The 7483-nt window shown below is 44.8% G+C and overlaps 1 long non-coding RNA gene across 4 annotated transcripts; it reads left to right on the top strand.

Annotated features, from left to right (window-relative positions):
- The first annotated feature begins 770 nt into the window (after positions 1 to 770).
- Positions 771 to 4425, top strand: LOC119272497. 4 transcript variants are annotated; one of them, XR_005134755.1, is made up of 6 exons: positions 771 to 1097; positions 1714 to 1813; positions 1898 to 2004; positions 2318 to 2435; positions 2528 to 2606; positions 2944 to 4425. It is a non-coding gene; the product is annotated as an uncharacterized LOC119272497 (long non-coding RNA). The 4 variants fall into 4 exon arrangements; XR_005134752.1 differs by having other exon boundaries at positions 1898 to 2435; XR_005134756.1 differs by having other exon boundaries at positions 1898 to 2435; positions 2528 to 2664.
- The last annotated feature ends 3058 nt before the right edge of the window (positions 4426 to 7483 follow it).

The following is a 7483-nucleotide window of genomic DNA, read 5'->3' as shown; positions in this document are numbered from 1 at the left end:
TGTTGATCGTGAGGGCATGGCCGGGTTGAGTCGGCTACAGTGGCGCTCCGTCAGGTCGCCGCTTGTTGGCGTCATAGGTCACGTCGGGGCACTGTTGCCACGCCAGGCCTAGTCAGCGGGTACGCGTAGGGCACTGTAGCCATGCCGACCCTGGTCAGCGGGTAGGCGAAGGGCACTGTTGCCCCGTCCGGCTGACCAGAAGCATGGGCGGGGTACTGTTGCTTTGATCATTAGTTGGCGGAGACTCGCCTCATCATACGGCTAGGATGTGACAGCCGCTGACCCTTGGCCGGGTTTGAAGAACACGCCAAGGGCAGTGTTGGCTTGCTGGAGAAGTCTTGATCTTGGTTGTTGGGGCCGAGTCGAGGAGTCTGTCCGGGTCGGCCTGCTTGGCCGTGTCGAGTGACCTGGCCGAGTCGAGCGACTCGGCCGAGGTTGGGCCGGATTGAGGGGCGATGCATGCCCCGTTGTTTTTGAAAAGGATCTGGATTCCGTTGCCTGCCAGGATTCATCCCCCGAACAAAGTGTTATAACCAGATTGCAATTATAGGGGTACACATGTGACTACAACGGGTGGAGAGATGTCAGCCAGTTGCATGACTATTGCTATATTGCAACGACACAAAATATACCTATAATCCAAAACAATAAGGTGTGCATCAAGGGCAGAGCCTCGCGGTTCCACGTCGGTAGGGCGTGACTGTTTGCGATGGCCAATTAAAGCGACGGTCGGCACTTCTCATTTGCTTTATCGAGAAGAAAGGGAGAGACAGAGACAGGAAGTCGCCTCGAGCCCCCAACCTTTCCCCCTTCCTCTTCCAAAACACGCTACCTCAACACGCAACCTCTGGTCATTCCCATTCCTGGCCATCGGGAGGAGGCAGCAGAGCAGCGGTCAGCGGCTAGGAAGGTAGGGCGCAAGAGAAGGAGAAGGTGGGGCGTAGGAGAAGCAGGAGGGGACACGGCTGCAAGCACGCCACCAGCCATGTATCTCGACTTCTCGAGGGAAGATTGGGTGGGAGGAGAAGGCGGCGGCGACGGTTTCGATTTGTGATCTGCTACAGGCGCCGCCACAGGGATGGATGCCAGGATCTGAGGTGAGTCTGATCCCTCAACCCCTTCCCATTCCTTCCCGGCCTTGTCTCAGCACACACGGGGGAGGCGCCGCGGGACAAACAAGGCTCTTGCAGGTTGCAGCGCGTGACGGTGATGGGAGCGGCAAGAAAAGGAAGAGCAGCGGCGGCGCATCTCTGTCTCGTGGGGCCAGCCCTCCCGTCCGCGCGTGCGACAACGCCGATATGGAGTCCCAGGCTCGGATAGCCACCATGACGTTGGGTGCCCCGGCGGGGGCTATGGGGACCATGCGGCGTCCGGCCATGATTCCGGCGACGGCAAGCCGTATATATGAGCCATCGTCTCCACTTCCTTTCCTTCATGTTTTAATCTGCACCTCTACCCCACTCCCCACTGCCTACCTCCCTCTCTCACGTAAGCTCGAGCTCGGGGCGGTGAAATCCCTCTTAGGTGGCAGAAGCTGACTGTCTTGACATCTTCAGAGATTCTATGTGTCCAGTTGTGGTTGTGCACACCAATCGTTTGATGAATTGCTAAAAGAAATTGTACGTTTTTTTATGTATGTTGGAATCAGGTAAAATGTGATTTTAGCCGTCTGTTGATTGCTTTCGGCGTCTTGCTGAATTCTGCGCATTGCAGGGAGCAGGAACCGACGTCGTCGTCTGGGAGGCAGCCAAGGATGGAGGTCACTCTTAGTTCATCTTCCTCTTTGCTCCGTCTCCTGATGGCTGTCATGGAGGTGATTTTGATTGCGCTGGATGTTAATTTTTGCTTAGGATGTGCTGCTGCTCCTCTTTGTGCTGACATGTGCTTTTTTTCACAGGTTGCTATTAAGTGAGCAGGTAGTTTGTCATTGTTCGTGAATCATCTGTTTAGTCTTTCTCTTCACTTAATCGATGTTCAGCTTTATAATAAGTAAACTATGGTATGGTGAGTACCTCTCAATACTCGATGGCTTCCCTTATTTAGACTGTTGATTTATTTTCGAATAATAGGCCCCTGTTCCAGTTCAAAAGGGAATCATGTAGCAGCAGCAATTAATATGCTTTTCAGTTTTATTATAAGTAAATTTCAAAATAAATGTGTCATAACATAAGTATTGAGTCTATGATTGTATATATGTATCGAACCTTAATGAACTGGTTTGGTTGATATTATTTTAAATTTAGTTTCAGATACTACCGAATTTCTGATTTTCGGTTACATATAATTATGATATATGTTGCATCATCTTTGTGTTCAGACTTCAGATATGTCAGCAAGCCACTTTCGAGCCTTGCTCATTTACATCAGTATTTGTTTTCACATTAGTGCACCATGGTCTTTTTGTCTTTCATTTCTACCTAAAGAGCAACAATCAGGTGACTTCCCTTTCCTCCTTTTCTCTTGTTTTAAAACTCTTAATGTTCAAACCATTGCAACTTCGTAATCATCCAATCTTTCACCTTTGCAGACTTTCTATGAGAACTTCAGGTATCAGTGCGACAAACGGGCTAACCCATATAACATGATTGCTTGGAGCTGACATAGAGGTTAATTAAATTAATCTTTAGCTCTTCTCTTGTCGTGTTTTCATTAATCAACCTTAAGGTAAATTCTCTTAAAAATCACCTCTGTTTTTTTTTTCTTGGAAATGATATGATATGATATTTGCAGAGATCAATTTTGTACCTATATCTGTTTAATACAGATTACGTTATTTGGGCTCTCTCTCCTGCAATGTTTAATAAGAATGGTATATAGTACTGTAATGCTTATCTTATCCAATGAGGATATAAGGCACTGCTTACAATCATTATTGAATCATTTTTGCCATATCATTACATTTTTCTAACCCAAACAACATTTTTTGAAATGTTGTTTGGCTAGGGTGGCGAGATGCAGAGGAGCCCGAGGTACAGGTGAAGGGAGACGCTGGGTGTCAGGTCGAGCAACTATGGTTGGGGTGGCTGTGTGAAGAAGAGAGAGGTAGGAAAGGAAGTGTTGGGCTAACTGATGCTACCGGGATGAATCAGGGAGATTAGAGGAGAGAAGTTGAGAGAGATTTCGGCGATGTTCAGGAGAAGAGGATTTCTCTAGCTATGCCAACCCAAGATGTGTGATGCTCAAGAAGGTATGTGATGCTAACGCATATACAAAGAACGAGGTGTCTTGTTAATTTGGTGGACAGTGCCCTTCTTAAAATAAATATGTGGTGCCGTAGACAACTGAAGAATTATCACTTATAGTTCCGTTAGGTTTGTTACCTCCGTTGTTCGGACACTTAAATGTTTCACTGAGGATTTTTTAATCCATCCGGCCATCAGCTTATACCTGGATGTACCTTCATGTTCTACAAATCTATTAATTTATCATAGGACAAGCAGACGATGGAAGTAGTATAGTTTCTTGAATTATTACTATGGTCCGCCAAATTTTTTAATTACTGAATCAGCATAAGTTTTATGTTTCTCTGTTGTAATTCTTCTGTAGGCTGTTTTCTGTGTCTCTGCAAGTGCCTTTTTGCTCAGATGCTTTTTTTACAGTGCATCAAGTGGAGTTTAGTTCATTCACCTCTCCACATCTCCTCAATTTCATGATTGTTCAGATTGCTAACCGACGGACTAGAAGCATGCCCACCTTTCTGTTCCTTTTAGTTCCAAATAATCTTTTTTTTCGAATGAATGCATGCTTATAGTATTGAAATATATTTTTTCTATACTTGGTAGATCATAAACCGCCAAATTACGCTGCTACTGGTGTGTTTACTGCTCCATAATTGAGTCAGTTTTGTGTGCATTATCTGAACAATGTCAACGCTGCCTTCCTTCTGACATACTATTTTGGCTGTTGATCGATGTTGCGGCTGCTGCGGCTGGTGGTGCTCTGGGCACGCAAGGGGAGCGCGGCACACAAACTCCGCCTGCTCAAGACGTTGCGCCACAACCATGCCGGCCTCGGTGTCAGGCGCAACGATTGGTTTGCACTATGGCGAACTAGAATTCCCCAGCGCACACTTGCTCCAGTTTATCCTCTACGGCAATGGTCACTACTTCTGCGATGCCCGTGAGAGGGATGTGGACTGCATCGAGGACTACTACGATGGCGAGCAAAACGAGCACGGCCTGGAGAACCTCGATGATGGGCAGATGAGCAGTTGCTCTATAGTGGCAGGTCCTCGTGGCTGCAGTACAATGACATGAGATGTGCTAGATACAGTGCTAAGATTGCATGTTTATTTGTCGATCTTGATACCCTTTTGGACAAGCCACAGTATGTGGAATGCATCTTGTAAGCAGCACTACTACTTTCCTTGGTTTATACTTTCAGCTCTAAGACTTGGTTGTCATTCATTCAAAAAATTCTAAGCTATATATGCATGTGTGCTATCAATTAGAACACAACCAGCTGAAAGGGTGCTCATCTACCTAGCACCGCACCAGCTGCCACTCAGGCAGTGCAACTTGAAGGGGTACAACAAGACTGCAACTGGGTCGCCTTGCATTTTATGTTCATTTTTTTATCGTTTTCTACTTTAGTTTTCCAAAAAGAAATAAATTAAATAAAAAATTGGAAAAGGAAAGAAACGGGAGGGTCATTATGCCCTGGTTTTTGCTTGTACGGTGGGGTACTGGAGCCGACCCAATCCTATACGTTCCAGCGGGCCAAGTCAGGACAAGTCTTTTTTTAACATTGTATAATCAAAATTACTCACATACACGAATATACACACACCCTAATAATACACGCATATCCTATCCCTATGAGCATCTTTAAGAGAATGAGCCCGTCTACCATTTTGAAATTTTACATAGTTGTCACACGCCTCTTAGTCGACGGGAATATTTCCTCCCACTAAACAAACATCGTCGGAAGCCTGAAATAAATCAAGGAATAATGCGGGTGTCAATGTCAAGTCTAGGACTTGAACCTTGGTAGACTGGAGATACCGCTGTTCTTTTAAACATCCAACCATAGGACAAGCCTACAAGACATAACGTACGTGCAGGGAGATCAAATAGAGTGTATTCAGTAAGCGGCGCACCCCGCTCCCCGATCAGAATGGGCCGGCCCATTTAGCATAGTAGCAATAGTTTTGTTCTTTTGGTTTCTCTTTCTCGCTGTTTTTCTTTTTTTTTCTCTATGGTTTTAGGCCGGGCTTTTTCTTTTACTTTTCCTTTTTCAATTGTAAATTTCATGAATTTTCTCTTTTGAAATTCGTGAACAATATTTCTTAAATTTGCAAACTTTTTTCAAATTCGTGAACTTCTTAACTCAAATATGTGAACTTTTGGGTCTCAATGTTGTGATATTTTTCAAATTTCATGAATTATTTTTTAAAATATGTGATTTTTTCAAACTCATGAACCTTTTTCTAAAATTTGTGCACATTTTTAAAAAAATAATGAACTTTTTAGAAATTTGTGATTTTTTCAAATTCATCATATTTTTGCTAAATTCATGAACTTTTTTCAAATTCGTGAAATTTTTCAACCTTTTTAACTTTTTTCAAATTTGTCATCTTTTCTTTTCAAATTGGGGGAAAATAAAATTCTTGATCTTTTCTAAATTTAATGAAAAAAACAAAAAATTCAACTGTACTAAAATTCAGGATTTTTTTAAAAATCTGTGAACATTTTTTTCAAATCTATAAAAAATTCAGTTTTGTAAAAATTTCTTGAATTTGTAATTTTTAATAATATGTGAGTATTTCTTTATTGAAAAACCGGCAGCCTATTTTTTGTGGACAGTAGTACATCAGCATAAGAGGAAACCAAGGAAAAAAAAGAATGAATGAAAAAAAGCAGGCGAGTGAGTGAGCTTGTGCGAGCACTGCAGTGTTGGGCCATGGTGTTACCTGGTGTCGCGTGTGCGCCAGTGTGCTTGGGGGCGCATGAAGCACTATTTAGGATCTCTTGGAGATAAGCTGATCCGATTTTATCATACACCATAATAATGCACAAAAAGAAAAGGAAACAGACAAAACAAAAGAAGAGACAAAATGCGGTACAAATACACGATCAACACATTGACGATGTGAGGTGAATGAGACATAGTTATGTCTCGGCTAGATGAGTTCAACGCTTCCATATTCATATCCCCTTGCGACGCATGGACTGTTATTACAGATACAAGTAAAAATGATGAATTTAAGCTTGGGTAGAAATAAAAAGTTCCAGTGGCCGGAAGTAAGAGCTTGTTTGGTTTGTGTCCTGGCCACCGTGCTTGAAAAAAGTCAGTGCCTGAAACAGGCCTGAGAGCATATGTGTTCTATGCCTGGGCAGGCTGGCCTGAGAGGAGGACGTTTGGATGATACCCTGACCTGAAAAAGCATTAGGGAATATTTTATAGGGTCAAAAGTATGTACGGTTGTGGAGCCCATAGTACCGGCAGAATATTTTAACACTAATATGTAACCAGGCACGCACCAGGCATTCGGAATCGTTCGCCTGGCACCAAGCTAATGGTGATGCATGTATTTGCCCAGGCTAATGACCACGACAACTTTTTTAGGCTAGGCATTGTGTTAAACGCTCAGGACATTATCCAAACATGTCTCAGGCAGGTTTCAGGCACACTTGTGGCCAGGCACGAAATCACGAGGAAGGCAACCAAACTGACCCTAAATCCGTTTTTTCGCTTCGAGATTTTGACCATGCGTTGCCCAACCAAGTTGAGTGGGAGAAGAAGAGGCATCTTTCACCAAATCAACGTTATTGTAATCACCGCATCATCGTGGGCAGGGTACAACGCTAATCTAAACAAGAGCCCCAGGAAGAAGAGCATACCTATGCCTACTCCAGATTCTATTACCAACGCGGTGACTTACAGCTGCACTAGATGACATCGATCCAAGGGCCTCGTCGCCCTGTCCAAAACCACCCGAAGCCGCGGCGAAGCTGAATATACACTGAGCACACCCGCACACCCGCACATGTAATTTAACTTGCTACAGCTGTACGCAGTCACGACGCTGATCTCGCAATATTACAGGTACCACTGTTTCACAGATCGCACGGACGGACGGCTAGTTAAGCTCCCAAAAGCCGTTGAAATGAAAATTTCCCGTGCTGCCTGCAAGGTCACTTGTACTGCTGCCGTACAGTCACATCGCCGAGCCGTGCGTCTGTCGTGGAGCAGGCAAGGGGTAGTGGCGACACGCAGGCAGGCAGGCATGCATGGCTCTGCGCCGGCGCTGTTGCCCATGCTCATGCGAGCCAAAGCACGGGCTCACTGATCGATCGTTCGGTGCCCGCCGATCCGGTTCGAGTTTCCGAAACTGAAACGGCTGGCATCTAGAGTAGGCATACTCCCGGTTAGGCCAACTCCATCGCGCAATCCTATCCTGTCCGGCCTCGTTCGTTTAGAATAAAACGGACAAAGAAAACGGCCCAGCGCGGAACGGTCCGGACTCATCTTGTCCGTTGTG

Source organism: Triticum dicoccoides, chromosome 1A (assembly GCF_002162155.2).
Source record: "Triticum dicoccoides isolate Atlit2015 ecotype Zavitan chromosome 1A, WEW_v2.0, whole genome shotgun sequence".
Taxonomy (NCBI): Eukaryota; Viridiplantae; Streptophyta; class Magnoliopsida; order Poales; family Poaceae; genus Triticum; species Triticum dicoccoides.
This window is presented reverse-complemented; position numbering and strand designations above follow the sequence as displayed.